Raw genomic sequence first — 14550 nt, 5'->3', positions numbered from 1 at the left:
GTGTCTATAGGGTGTGATGGGTTAAAATCAACAGGGCTTCCTGGAAATTTTCAGACATGTCTCATGGAAGGACATTTATCCTGGGGGAAAAAAAGAAAAAAGCCCTCAGTTTTTTCTTGAACTGTTATGTTGTTGTTTAAGATCACAGGACAGCCAAGCGAGGCAGAATATCAGGCTCCCAGGGCAGCCAAGCGAGGCAGAATATCAGGCTCCCAGGGCTCTCATGCCCAAAGATCTGTGGCAAACTGGTTTTTAGCCATGGCCACATTAGTGACCAAAATAAAGGCCATGATTACTATTTTCTTGATGGGGTTACAGGAGCCTTGAATAAAAGCCACAGATTACCTAGGACCTCCACTTGTAGCCTCCACCACTTGCTCTGGCAGAACTGGTTTGCTTATTTCTGAGGAGGCAGTCAACTGGAAGAGGTAAATTTTATAACTCAAATTGGGGAAATGAAGGTGATTTGAGCTGCTTGGCTCCCAATGCAACAGAAAGCAGCAAATGGAAGACAAGGGAGCAAAGAGAAATGCCAGTACACACCATGACTCCACTTTGTGAGCACAACAGCTGATTTCCTGCCCTGCATGCCACCACTTTGGCATATTTCAGGAAGGGCAAGAGCATAATAGATGGCTGTGCTCATGATGGACACTGCCTACATCAGTCATCTGCGAGGGAGAACAATGCAAAACAAGCCTCCTGACTTTGACATCAAGCAGAAAGATAAACTCTAATATCAGAAGAGACAGGCAGAAGATTATGTCTTTCCCCATCCCTTTAAAGATTTGTCTTGAGCAGTCTGAGATTAATGCTAATATGCAGATACTTCAAATAATGCACAACGTTCAGACAGCCCTACTAGTTACCAGTTAATTGTATGAAGTCAGTAACAGGCTTTACATGAGAGGCTGGTATTAAATGAAAATGATTTGGTTTACCTGCATAACTTATATTAGTGACATCTACTTGGGCTAAAGGTTGAATCCAGGCAGCGTGAGGTGAGAATGAATTGCACAAGATGGTGGCATTCACCTCTACTCTGGATGTTTCACAAACACCTGGCTACCTAATAGGGTCTAACGAAGGAAGGATTTTGTGGGGTATCTCTTTACCTGTGTAATACTTGCTGTAATGCTGAACCTCTGCATTAGTTGCACAAAAATAAAACAGCTACTCACACATGTAAAAGTCATACACAGCTATTTGTCTTGCAGGATCAAGATAAAATTTCTTGCATCTCCAAAATGGAACTAAATGGAACCCAAAATCACAAGTTTTCATGTGATTTCCAGTACTTCCCATCTCGAGACAGGCTACAAATCCTGCCTGAACATTTCATAGTGCTACACCTTGCAAGCCAATTCTGGTCAGATCCAGCAAGGCCCTCCTTCTTTAAAATGGAAAATAGTTTATGTAAGATATCTATGTAAACACTAACATTAAGTTAAAAAAAAAAAAAAAGCAAAAACAAACAAACAGAAGATTGGTTCAAGTCTGGGCTTTTAGATTAATTCTGCTTACTTGCTTATTTTTGAGCTATACTCATTTTCCTCCTCTTAACATGCTTACCCTTTCCTTCTCTTGCCCAGCATTTCCAGACCTGCTAAATCTGCACCTTTTTTGTAACATATTTCTCTGGAAGGAGTGAGCCCCTTCTCCTGCCTCCCCCTTATCCCTGTGTAACATCCATCACTGTATCAGCACCTGACTGAGCAGCACCAGGGTAGGGTCAAGGTATTGCTTCCTACCCTTGACACGTGTTACAACAGTGCTGAACCACCTCAACTTAGAAGACTTCCCATTCTACAAACTGCTGCACAGACTTTTCTTCTTGCTGTTCCATTCTCCCTAGAGGCTTCCTGGCTCTGCTTGTGCCAAGGCAAAAAGCCACTCATGCTTCTGCAGGTACAAAAGCAAAAGACAGACTTTCCCCATCTTACACAGTGTCTAGAAGAGTCAGTGAACATGAGCCCAGCCTCAGGGGTCCTCGGTGATGGCCACAGCTGGCACTGTCCCCCTGGGTTAGGCTCTGTCTGAGGCATCATGCTGGGAATCTCCCCACCAAGCAGGGCTGTGCTTGGGCTGAAATAGAAGACTGAGATGAGAAACATAACCACACAGAGGTAAAAGAACTTTTCTCACACACCGACCAGTTATCCCTTCTCTGTGGAGGAGTCAACCCCCACATGCACTTAGAGAACTTACTTACGCAAGCAACATCATTGCTAGAACTACGAATTGAATTCAGGAATGAATTTGAAGTGTTGGGATGCCAGTTTGGTTGGGGAGGAGGTAAAAAATTCCAGTGCTAAGACGAAGCAGTAATGTACACATACAGAGCACAAGCACCTCAGAGAGTGATCTTCAGAGAGATGCCTGATACTCTCACTCTCATAGCTTTCCTCCCTGTCCTTTTCTTCTTCTTATAAGTGTCCAGACTAAACTAGTTTAAATCACTCTTTGCTATTAAATCTCTGTGGCCATGAACTAATTAGGACAATTAGCTGAAATGAAACATCTAGATTTCAAGCAAGTGGAATGAATACTCTCCTTTGGGATCCAGATGCTTAGATGTTGTTCAAAAGTTCTCATTTCCTAAATGACACATTTTCTGTTAGCTTGTAGCTCAGAGAAACAATGCAGCAGGTCATTTGTCCAAGAAAAAGAGGAGCTGCTCAGAGAGGCTGCATTTTGGGACTCTCAACCTCATGCACACCCTTCCCTTTAGCAATGCTTTTATCTTCATGCAAATCATGCAATTATTGCTGACTGAACCAGTAGCCTGGCACAAGGACTGTGCTTGGTCTTCTCCTCAGGAAATGCAAAAAAATTAAATTTGCTTATCAACCTAACAGTGTGTGGAGAAAGCATAAGAGAAGGCTACTGGGGAGCTGTTTCTAAAATATTTAATATTATAATATATTATTCTACATCCTCCCTTTCACATGGTTTGGGTCATTTTTTTGGGTGTTTTACTCCACACCAAGCAGCGCTGTGTTTAAGGATTAGTTTTGTATATCCTCTTGCATTCAGTTGATGAAAACCATTGTGGAAAACTGCAGACCTGCAGCCTCAGAAGCAACCAAATAGTTAAATATTGACTGAACCTGCTCAGAGGCAGAGTGACAATATTTCTGACATTCCAAGGCTGGCAAGCTGGTGGAGAGGACCCCAGCACAGCACCAAGCATTAGGTATTTTCACTCTCCACTTGCATTCCTGCAGACTGAAAGGTGCCATAAGAGACTTTATGGCAGCCTTTGCCCATCAGAGACATCATCCAAGTAGAGGAATCCTTGCAAAGACTCTCTTAAAACAAACCAACAAACAAGCAAACAAACAAAACAAAAAACCCCAACAAATTCATTCCTTAATTGTGATCAGTGGTCTAACTTACTTAGGCTATAAGTTTGGCTATAATTCATAAAGAAATTTCAGGCATCTATCCAGCAGAGATGTGCACAATTTCTCTGATAGTGGCACGAGAACTCCTCATGTACTGGCAAAAGTGCTTTCAGCAAAACCCAGAGAGAGAAACTTCAAAAACAAGAGCAATAAAATAATACCCTAGGCAGAGGATAAAGAAAAGGCTAAAGTCAGCATTTTATCTGATAGTCTGTCTTCAGGAAATGCCTGTGAAAACAGTTTTGGAAAGAAATAGCTGATCTGGCTGCAGACATTCCCTGAAATAAGAAAGGTGCAAACTCCTGGTGCCATTTTTTGAGTGAATGTTTTCGTTGTTTAAGTTTTTGGGTTTTTTTTAAAAGAAAACAAAATAGCTCTCACCAGAAGAAAAGTATTCTGCCACCCCAGGAAAGGCAGAGTGCCTTATTATGGGTAAAGTATTAGAAGATACAAAGTTGACAGGCAAAGGAGTCACATAATTCTAAGTGCAAAAGGAAATAAGTCTGCATGAAAAATGAGTGAATGGAAAGGGATAGACAAACAAAAAGGAGGCCACTATGGTGTTGTAGTGTTTACCTAGTGAGACACTTTCTGAATCTCTGAGTGCCATCACCACAATTTTTCTCATTCTCAGGATTTTTTATGTGCTTTTTATTTTTTCTAATTGACAGACAATTGTACCTGTGAAAATCTGAAACTTGGTCTGTTCTGCTGCATACCTTCTTCATTCACTTGAAGGTATGCTTTCTGCAGGAGAGGGAAACAGCTGAAGAGCTGGCAGGTGTCATACTGCCATTAAAGACAAGAAATGTATCTGCAAAGGTTTTCAACTGTTATAACATCCTGCCTAACCACCCCAGTTAAGCAGGGCATTGTAATTGTTGCTCCCAAAAGCAAGCTTCCTTTCATCCCTCACATTCACACTTATTCAAAACATGCATGTCTCTTGCAATGGCAGTGGTTTTATGGGGACAGAAGGTGAGTGAAATGGAGCCACACATCTGCAATGCAAATGATATCCTAAATGTGTCTCCAGAAAGCAAATGCACAGCACATGGGAGCCATGACAGGTGTACTCTGTCCTGAAACCTGGGAGCAGCATAAATAACACCAACCTCACTGTCAGCACCCAAGGCCCTGGGGCAGCACTACCATGGGGGCACACTCAGTTGTAGGGTGACACGTAAGCAAGTGCCTTCTCCTTCAATTTATGGTTTATTGGTTTAAAGACAGAAGAAAGCTCCTGAGGAAGAGACATGGAGAGGTGCCCTTGTGCCTGGAGCTGGTGGAGTGATCTGTAGGGAGGATGGCTGGAAGATGCTGCACCTTCTGGCCTACTCGGCTGAAAGAGCAGCTCAAAACTCCAGGTTTCCCTCAGTTGTGGTCTGTAGCTTATGGTTTCTTGGGAGGAGGGGCTCTTGAGCAGGAATAAGGGAGCTGATGCTGTAAAACAGCCTGTAAATCACATGTCAACTTTTATGGCCAACGTTCATACTTGTAGAAGCATCTTCCAGATTGCTCGGGCTGTTGGGCTGCAGGATGGCTCTTACTGAGCTGGGCAGTACTGGGATTGTGCAAGCAGCATAGTGAAAGCAGATCAGACGCGCTGCAGACAATACTGGGGTTGGGATCCCAGCAGCTAGACTGAGGTGAGTGTTTGGGGGCTGTAGAAGCATGTGCATTTTACTCAGCTGTAGCCTGTCCAGAGCCCTTGAAAGTGTCTAGTATATTAAATTCTTCTAGGCTCAGGTACTGGATGCAGCACACCTGGAAACTGTACTGTGGAAGCGAAGTGGCAGCCTGCCATCTAAGTCAGGCACTCCAGCATCCATGTCTTCCTCACATCTGGTGCCAGAGTCAATCAGCCAAACCAGATGCTGATCTGATATAGCTGTTACTGGCATGGAAATGGGAAGGGAACCATCCCAAATAACAGCAAAGTGAACATATCTTCAGAAACTGCCTAAGTAAATAGACACAATAACCTAATCCAACCAAAAATTAAAAATTATTTCCCTGAACAGCAGCAAGTGGAAGATAAGAACTAGCCTTTATCAAGTCCAGAGGCCTCCTGGACAGAAGGAAAAACAAGTGGAAGATCAAATGGATTGTGGGTCAAGTAAAGCACTAGGCAAAGAGGTTTGAGCCAAACCACAGGACACATTTGTCAAGCTCTTAAAAAAATAGAAATGCAGGATCAAAGCAGAAGCACTTTGCAAATATTAACATTTGTCACCTACTTTTACTTTTGATGTGCTTCATTTTGAAGACATTTCTCCCTTTTCTCTCTCTTTTTTTTTTTAACAGGATAATCTAATCTTTCAGTACACATACTTGCCTTCTTCAAAAGAAACACAGGGACAAAATACTGAAACATGGAAGACTTTAATAAGAACAGATTAAAAGAACCAACATATGGAAAACAAATATTAAAAGTATATTAAGCAGCAGCCCAGGGAAATGTTGTTAACACTGTAGTCAAATATTCTAACATAAAGGTTTTGGTAGTTTTCCCAACAAAATTCAAATGAAACAATAACTCCTGTATTGCCTCACACTGGAGTGGAGGAAGAGCATTCCTGTAGCACTTGAGTCAGCAACAACAAATGGATCACATTCATTACTGATCCGTAAGTATTGTTTTGGAGATGATACCCCATTGAATACCAGGATCAAAATATGGTTTAAAAAAAGAACAAAAGGCAAGGGAAAAAAAAAAAAAAAGGTTGGAAACTCTTTATGGAGCGTTTTCAGCAGTGTTTTGTCCCTGCTACACCAGCGAGAGGGGTCCTTACTCAGTGGTGCGCTGGTGCTCCTGCAAGACTGGGTTCCAGCTTTGTTTTCTTCTGCCCTTCAGTCAGAAGGTTTTGATGTCCCCGGTGACATCCCGAGCCACGGGACTGCAGAGGGAAGCGGCCTTGGAGCACCTCGGGCATATGCTGAGAGCAGCCCGGGGCGCCCTGAGCCGCGGCGACCTGTGCGCGCTGCGGCCGAGGCGAAACAACAACAATACCTCAGGCTGAATTTAGGAAATTCGGTAATTGTCAAGTGTGGTAAACCATCCTGAAAGCAAACACTCTTAAAAGCGCGGAGATAATGCTCGTTCCCCGGGAGGACGAGGCGGTGGCGAGGAGCGCGGCGGGGCTGTGGGCAGGGTTCCAAAGCAGCCCCGGCACACCGGGCGAGAGAGCGCCGCCCGCTCCCGGCGGGATTGCTGAGACTGCTGGCACCAGGGTGACAGGCCAGCAATCGCTAACAGGGGAAGTCTGTCTGCTGCCTGCCCTTTGTTCCAGCCCCACTTTCATATTTGAGAACCCTTAGTGTATACTTTCTATTCACAGCAACATTTCAGCCTGTCGCAAGTGTGGCCCCGGTGATTATAGTTAGGCAAATACAGCAAGAACCCACACATGCTTGAGCCCTTCAAAGTATCTTTTTTTCCCCCCTGCTCGGTTTCCACTTGTTAATATTTGACCAAGTCTGTAGTTTGAACAAGTACTTCCCAAATATATTTCAGCTTTCAAAAAGAAAAAAAGAAAAGCCACCGAACGTTTACGGTGTTCAGAGCATTTATGGCTGAAACTCGTTCTGCAGGTTCAGCCATCTGTCCTGCCCATCCTTGCACAACCGTTCTCTTGTAAAATGCAGTCGGCCTTCTTATTGGGGAATGCTCAACACCCCTGGCACCACATTCAGTTCCTCGATATCCCACCAGGATGACTTCTTGGAAATACTAAAAGCAAGAAAGATGCTAGGAAGATTTGGCTCAAGATGCTTGCAGCTGCTAGGGGGAAGAAGGCATTGAAATGTAGCTAACAATCTCTTAAGGGATCCACCTGAAGGAAGGACATACCCAAAATGAGGGATTGTGATCACCTCCCTAGAAAGATTATGATGATGGGATACATACTTCTAACTACATGAAAGGGCATTGCAGTACCAGGAGGAATATCAGAGATGGGCCAATGCAAATGTTACTCAGATTAACAAGTATGGTAATTGTCATTCCCGACTGCTATCCACATAAAAGAGCTTGTCAAGGGGACCTATTCCTGTTATTCACCATTAGGAGAAATGTACCTGGAATTTCACAGAGGCTGGAAAATGCAGAGTTATAGCATCTCCAACAGTTCCCTTCCTAACCCTTTACACTCTTAGCACAGGTGACTCAGTGGGATTTTACACAAAGACTTCTTCATTCTGCTTCTGGCAGCATAAAGCATTTTAAAGAGGGTATCAATAGTACTGTTTTGATATGGGCTATAACAATTGTTCTTATGTGAATCTGTTCAACTGTTTTAAATCTCCTTAATCCTATGAGTGGACAAATGTGAAATCAGAGAATTTTACAGACCCAGCTTCTTTTATTGCAGTCATGCGGATATACCAGTTCTGGATTTCACATTTCTGTATATAAGCCAATGCCCTATACGTTTTTTAAAATTATATTTTTTGCTCACCAAGATAAGAAAACAAGGATGCTGCAATATTAATAACAAAGCAGCCCATTTTCCCTTTGAAGAACAGTCCTTCTTTAAAAATAAGCTTTATGATATATGCAAAAAATTGTGTGTTCTTATAAATTATGGGTATTTCTTTGCATGCCAATATAGCATTTATAGCAAAATAATAGCAAAATAATAGCAAAATACAATTACAATTACTATTGTAATCATGTATTACTACATACAATACATACATGTATTACTACATGTACTACTACATTACATTACTATTGTAATGATCATAATTACTATGATCATTACAATTACTATTGTAATGATCTTCAACAAACCTGAAAGGCTTTTCCATGAGCAAAGAAGGAATATGTGAGGTTCATCTCAAAATCTGTGTAATTACACAGACTTACAGGAACTGCAAAAATGGTGTGGAAACTGCACTGTGTGACAGCAACTCCACTTTCACATTTGCCTTGCTTGTAACTGGAACAAAGTTATTCTAGGTGAAGCTCAGTCCCACTACTGCAATCAAGAAATTCTGATCTCACAGGGACACCAGGGGAAAAAAAATGTTGGGAAGGCTGAAAATGGGAAAGTTTTTCCAACAGGTTAACTTCCAAAAAATAAACAGCTAAGGTTAATAACATTTATTAGCAGTGCTGGTTAAGTGTTTGAATCAATAAATTTTTTACCAAATCTGTCTCACTTTACCATAGGAAACCTCAGAACTACAGAAACTTTCAAAGCCAAGAAGAAAAACTAAAAACCATTGTTCTCCATCCTCCCTGATGGATGTTACAGTGCTGTTGAAGACACACGGTCTCACACTGCCCCTGCAGACATCCTGGGTGAAGGCACAGTTTTGTTGGGCTGTTTTAAGTGGCCACTTAAATAAGCATAAAATTTTCCATTGTTTTCTTCCCATTCTTCTCACAAGCCATTGATGCTTCCTGTATATTTCACAGACTAAAGATGTTGATGCCACATCTCCATTGTCTCTCCTCTGCTACCCGTTCTTCCAGGTGCCCTTTTACTTTCATACATGCTTCTTCCACACTACCTTCTTACCTTCTACTTTCCCACTGGGCAATCACAGTTGGAGCTGTCTTGTCATTTTCTCCCTGGAAAACACCCCTTTTTCTGCAATACATGGAAACATCACGACTTCCCCTTCACTAATAACACTTCACCAGCTCAAGCAGGCTAGCAGAGGCAACATGCAAGCTCTCAAGCAAACCTATAAGGCCTATGGGTGCTGCCAAACAACCTCTCTTTGTAGCATTTCTTCCTCCTGGAAATGCAACCATGGAACAGTTAACATTTTCAAAGTGTAAATCAGGCTCCTATCTTGGATGCAACTGGTACAGTTGGAGCATGGTCGGTTTAAATCAGCTCATAAAATGAAAACTACATAATGAATGAGCACAGAAAATTGACTTGGCAAAACTCCACTGCAATGATTTGTTTTCTGAAGTGCAGCTGATTTACAGATTTGAGGCCTCCATTAGTGCTCTCTAGGTTTAAAGCAAGATATTTCAACAAAAATTATAGCTGAAGAGCCGTTCTGCTAATCCAGGAAATGTTCTGAGGGTGACAGTAAACGCTCGAGGTATGTGCGAGAGGGCTATGTCCCAGCTGGTACTGCTACATCTCTGCACAAAGCAGCCAAGCAAGCAGAGTTCCTGGATTTATTGGCTTTCCAGGCCCCTGCCCTGCCCATGGCCCCAGAGCCATCCTGCTACCCCAACAGGCCAGGCATGGGTTTAGCCAGATTCCTCACTGAATTTCACTGTAAGTTCTCACTGAATTTCCACCCCATAGCCGGAGCAGGCACGTGGAGATGTTGCTGGCTGTGTGTGGCTCCCAGCTACCCAGCCCCAAAACCACCCCTTTTCACAGGGACAGTGTGATTCTGTGGAGGGCAGAGGGAAGTCTAGAGCTAAACCATGAGTAACAGCCCTTGGAGGAAAAAAATGTTAAACAAGGCACTTCCTTGAGCCTGCTGCAGTTTCTCTTAATAAAGGGAGGACAAGATCTCCCTGTGTTAGCTCCTATCTGTGCTTCCCACCCCCAGCACTTAACTTTCATCTCACTCCTGAGCAAGAAACCAAAAGTTCTTGGAGACTGACCTACTACAGCTTTGTCAGTTGTAATGTAAGTCTTATTCCTTCATAAACTGGAAAGTAACTCTGTTGTGATGACAGAGGAACTTGTAGCTGACATCAAGTGGTATGCCTGGCTGCATGCAGCCATCTTCAGAGAAGGTGCCCACAGGTATTTAGGAGCTCTTCAGGATGGATATATATTTTTTTTCTTTTTCCAGCATGACATTAGATGATGGAAATTTAAAACTACTTAAGACATAACAAAGTGCCCATCAGAGATAACATAATCAGTACAACCTTACAAATGTCAGTGTCCTGAGTATAAGGATCTTTACCCGCCGTGCCAATTTAAAAACCAAAAGAACACATGGGAATTTCAATGGGATGGACTGTGCCCTCCCTTCAAATCCTATACTGCAATAAATCCTCTGGCTTAAGGATGTGATTAAGGAGGTTGATTTCTCTTTTAGAGGATGTTATATTGGTTTGGAAAGCCATGGGGATGTTTGCCAACAGCTTCCTCACAAATAAAAACAGGCTAAAGAGTTTATTAAACTTTCAAACTTTTAAAGATGACAGGTTCAAATCATTGTTCCATGTATGATGTGAAGAACAGAAAGACAGAGGCCCTTCCACTGTGGAGCAGAAATATGTCTTTGTTTCTAGCATACCTGAACTCTAGAAGTCAGGAAAGGACAGATATTTCATATCACTATTTACCTGGGTCTATGAAAAGAGCAGCTTAAAAGTTCTGCCACAATATTCTCATGATCAGAAATGCTGACAGTTATCCAATCCTCCTCAGGAAGCTGGGAAAGGCTTGAAGAACAGATTTTACAGGACAGAATTTGGAAGGAGGCAAACTCAAATTACCCAGAAATTACTTGGCTGCAAGAGGCAGCTAGTCAGAAATGTAAACTAAGAGTCAAAGGTGTAAGATTTTCCAAGGACTATCACAGTGCCTTCCCCAGCACAGCCTGGACCTTTCGTGGTGTAATGCCAGCAGGATGTCCCCACTGAATGGACAGCAGTCAGGAACTGGGAAACACGGCCCTTGCTAGTTCAGCTGGGTAAACAGGTCTGGACCTGCACCCTCCTTGACACAGAGCACCTGCCCAGCAAGGCATTCAGAGGCTTTTCCTTTTTTTTTTTTTTTTTTTTTTTTTGGTTTGGTTTTTTTGGGGTTTTTTGGCAGAAAAAAAAATAAAATCCTTCAATTTTTCAGGACTTTTTTTCTTGCTCCATTTTTAGCCCTGGCTTCTTTCAAGCTACAAGTTCTTCCTCTTTATGCCACATCCATTACTTTCTTTTTCTCACAAATTGAAGTGGAAAAATGTTGGAGGAATAACAGAAAATTCTCTAAGAATTCTCTTTTTCTGGAGATTTTTTTTCTTCTTTTATTTTCATTTACAGATTTTTAAGTTGACTGTTTTCTCTATCAAGACTTGGAAAGACTTGATAGCTCCTAAGGCCATGTGAAACCAAACTCACCACCCTGATTCTTAAAATCCTCAGAAGGTCAACATTCAGCAATGCGAAGCGTGAGACTATTACTTCTTGCATTTGCACGTCATTGTTATCTACTCGAAACTGTAGCTGAAGGAAAGACAGGGAAAACCACAGGGATTAATTCATGTGGCTACCAGGGAAAATTTGCCTTAATGTGGATAATATTTTTTTTTTTTTCGTCAGTGCTTGCAGGGCAGTGTAAGGGGCAGCTTGGCACTGTATGTGTATTCACATAGAGTAGCAAGTTGGTGGCATGAGCAGAAGTTGGGGGAGGGGGAGGTTGGGGTTTTTTTGCTTCGGTTTTTTTTTTTTTTTTTTTCCAATAGACCTGGGCAAAGTTTTGTGTAATTTTCCAGTGACCTTGATTATGCAATTGGGTATGGCTGCTGCCCTAGACGACATCAAAGATGCCACTCTCATCAGGTGGCAGGCAGCCCTAGCCAGGTAAGGGACACTGTGAAGGCACTGGGCAGTGCTGGGGCAGATGGCTCTCCAGCCTGCCTTGTTTAATGAACTTCTCCTGGGGAAGCTCTTATTGCTCCCACTCTTTTTTTTTTTTTTTTTTTTTTTTTTTTTTTTTTTGAGCAGGGAAGTTACAGAACTGCCAGTCATAAAGCACACAGAGGTATCATCAGTTAGATGATGATTTACTGCAAATCAACTGGATTATTTATTTCCCCTTTCAAACAAGGAGAGGAAGGTCCCAATCCAGAAACAGCACGTGCTTAACTCCAGCCAGGAGCTCAAAGCCCACGGAAGTGAAAGGGTTAAATTCAGCCCCTTTGAAGTCAGCAAGGGCAACTCTTCATCTCAACAGGGCCGGCTCTTCCTCCCAGCACTGAGTGCTTTGATGAATCCGCGCTGTAACACCCAAACGAGGTGCAAAGCAACATCCCCGCTTCCAGGGTCCCTCCCTGATGCCGACACAGGGCTTTGGAGCCAGGCTGGAGCCGCGGCTGGGACACGGCCCAGCCACCCTTTCTCCTATAAATGTCAGGAATATCAGGTGAGAAGCACCTGGCTCCACTCTGCAAGCCTGGCTGTGGGCAGACAGTAAAGAGCGATGACCCTGCAGAGGCAATGGGGTGAGGGAAGCAGAAGTAATGTTGCCTCAAATTTTCTATGCTATTGGAGACCCTGATCATGCTTGATAAACCTCCTCGCCAACCTCACAGGTACAGAGGAAACCAATTACAGTCTCAAACTGCAAAAATGTGGCTAACATTACCCAGAAACCCTCCCATCACTGCCAGATTATCTTTCAATGTTACCATAATTTTACCCTTCCCCCAAAGACAGATGAAAGCCACCTACACCCAGTGTTTCAGGTGGTTGAATGTTAGTTGTTTTTGTGGTAGGACCTGGAAAACTAAGCTATGAGAGGTTTGTACCTGGTTCTCTTTGAATACTTCTCTCTCTTTGGTCCCTTTACCACAATTTCTGTTCCCTGAAAGCCTGGGAGGCAGATTTTAGCAAGCAGGTAATCTGCCTCCCAAGTGCTCTTGACACAATTGAGACAAAGAATGAAAATTGCCCATTAATCCTTGGTTTTCATACTTTTTTATATCAAGGATTTTCTGACCAAAGCAAGTTCTCTCCAAAGTATCTTTTTTTCTTCCCCCACAAAAAAGGCAGAAAATTGAGTGAAAAATAAGAACGTAGAAAAAGAAAATATAAGGTCTGGTCAATCAAGACTCAGGTCTCTTGTCTCCAGTTTGTGATTATGTTTTATGATCTCAGACACAACAGATTGTGAGCCTGCAATGTTTGGAAATAGTAGATGATTAAACCTTCTGGCCAGGTGTAAATGCAACCTTTGTCTTCTGATGACTGTGTGAGAATTACCTTCCTTCTCAAAGACCCTGGCTGGCCCTGCTCTCTTCACTGTTACAAACACCCCTGCTTGGAGCTACAACCACAATGTGCTTCGACTTCATTTCTCATGTATCCACAGGCATCATCACAACCCATATGATTTCAGCTGTCCTGAGACAGGAAAAAAAATTGCTGAGCAAGTTGCTAAAAATTTGAGAGTGTGGCCTGTGAGTTTTTCTACTTCTTCGCCCAGGGGGATTTTGTACCAGGTAAATAATAAAAAACGTGTAATGATTGACTAGGCTTTTAAACCTGAGCTGAAGGTAAGTTTGCCTTGCCGTTCCAGTTAAATATTCTCACTAGCCCCCTTCTCTTTTTCCAGTTGATCATGCCATGGAGTCCCATTCAGTCCCTGATGCATTCTTTATTCTTTAGAAATTTGGGCAATAGTCAAATCTGACCTTTAGAGCCATAAACAAATTAAATTGTTTCACAACCAAATAATATGAAACAATATTGAATAGCTAGGCTTCCTCTGAGTTTCCTCTTAAAGAGAAAGAAGCCCTGAAACAGCACAGATGTGGGAGATAGAGGGAGAGAGATGGAGGACAGGGGATGCTGATATCCCACACAGTAATGAGATGGCAAAGCACTGGGGTTTGGCTAGGGACTGACTCTACTTTGGAAAATGTTGTGGGAGGCAGTTATTTGTTATTCCCTCTTCTGTGAGCAGAGCACTCTCTGAGAGCCATACCCTGCTGCACGGACACCAGCGCCAGCAGCACCTTGTGCTCTGGCTGCGCTTCAAGGTGAAACCCAAAAGTGGCCAAAGCGGCCTTGGTGCCACTGGGTCAGAAACCATTTCTGGTCTCCACTGTTTGCCTGAACTTTGGTTGCATGTAGCCCAGCCTTCCTGCGCACACAGCTCCCGCTGCCACACATGGTCCTGCTGACATGGGTGAGGGGCAGGGCTGTGTCACCTGCTGTCAGCTCTGCAGGGACATCCTTGAGAGCACTGCCGCTCCCTTCCCTGGATTGCATGCAGGAAGCTGACAGCTGCCGAGGTGGCAAGAAGTGAGTCCTCTTTGGAGAGATGATGCTGTAGGGTTCAGCACCTTTGTGGAGCATTGCTGGAATGCAAAGCATCTGGAGCAGATGTGGAAACGTGATAAGGCTCCTTGCTGTCCTTAAAAACTCTATGAAGTGGCCGGGTAGGGATTCCCCTGGCAAAGGGAGATTCCCCACCTGGCACCA

At 43.1% G+C, this 14550-nt stretch overlaps 1 long non-coding RNA gene across 2 annotated transcripts in view; it reads left to right on the top strand.

The window, feature by feature from the left end:
* Positions 1-5857, top strand: part of LOC115493857 (uncharacterized) — a 33107-nt gene extending 27250 nt beyond the window's left edge. The window contains exons 4-5 of one of the 2 annotated variants that reach the window (XR_012054107.1): positions 1218-4145; positions 5715-5857. This is a non-coding gene — a long non-coding RNA (uncharacterized lncRNA). The other variant, XR_012054108.1, reaches the window with a different exon arrangement.
* The last annotated feature ends 8693 nt before the right edge of the window (positions 5858-14550 follow it).

This window comes from Taeniopygia guttata, chromosome 2 (assembly GCF_048771995.1).
Source record: "Taeniopygia guttata chromosome 2, bTaeGut7.mat, whole genome shotgun sequence".
Classification (NCBI taxonomy): domain Eukaryota; kingdom Metazoa; phylum Chordata; class Aves; order Passeriformes; family Estrildidae; genus Taeniopygia; species Taeniopygia guttata.
This window is presented reverse-complemented; position numbering and strand designations above follow the sequence as displayed.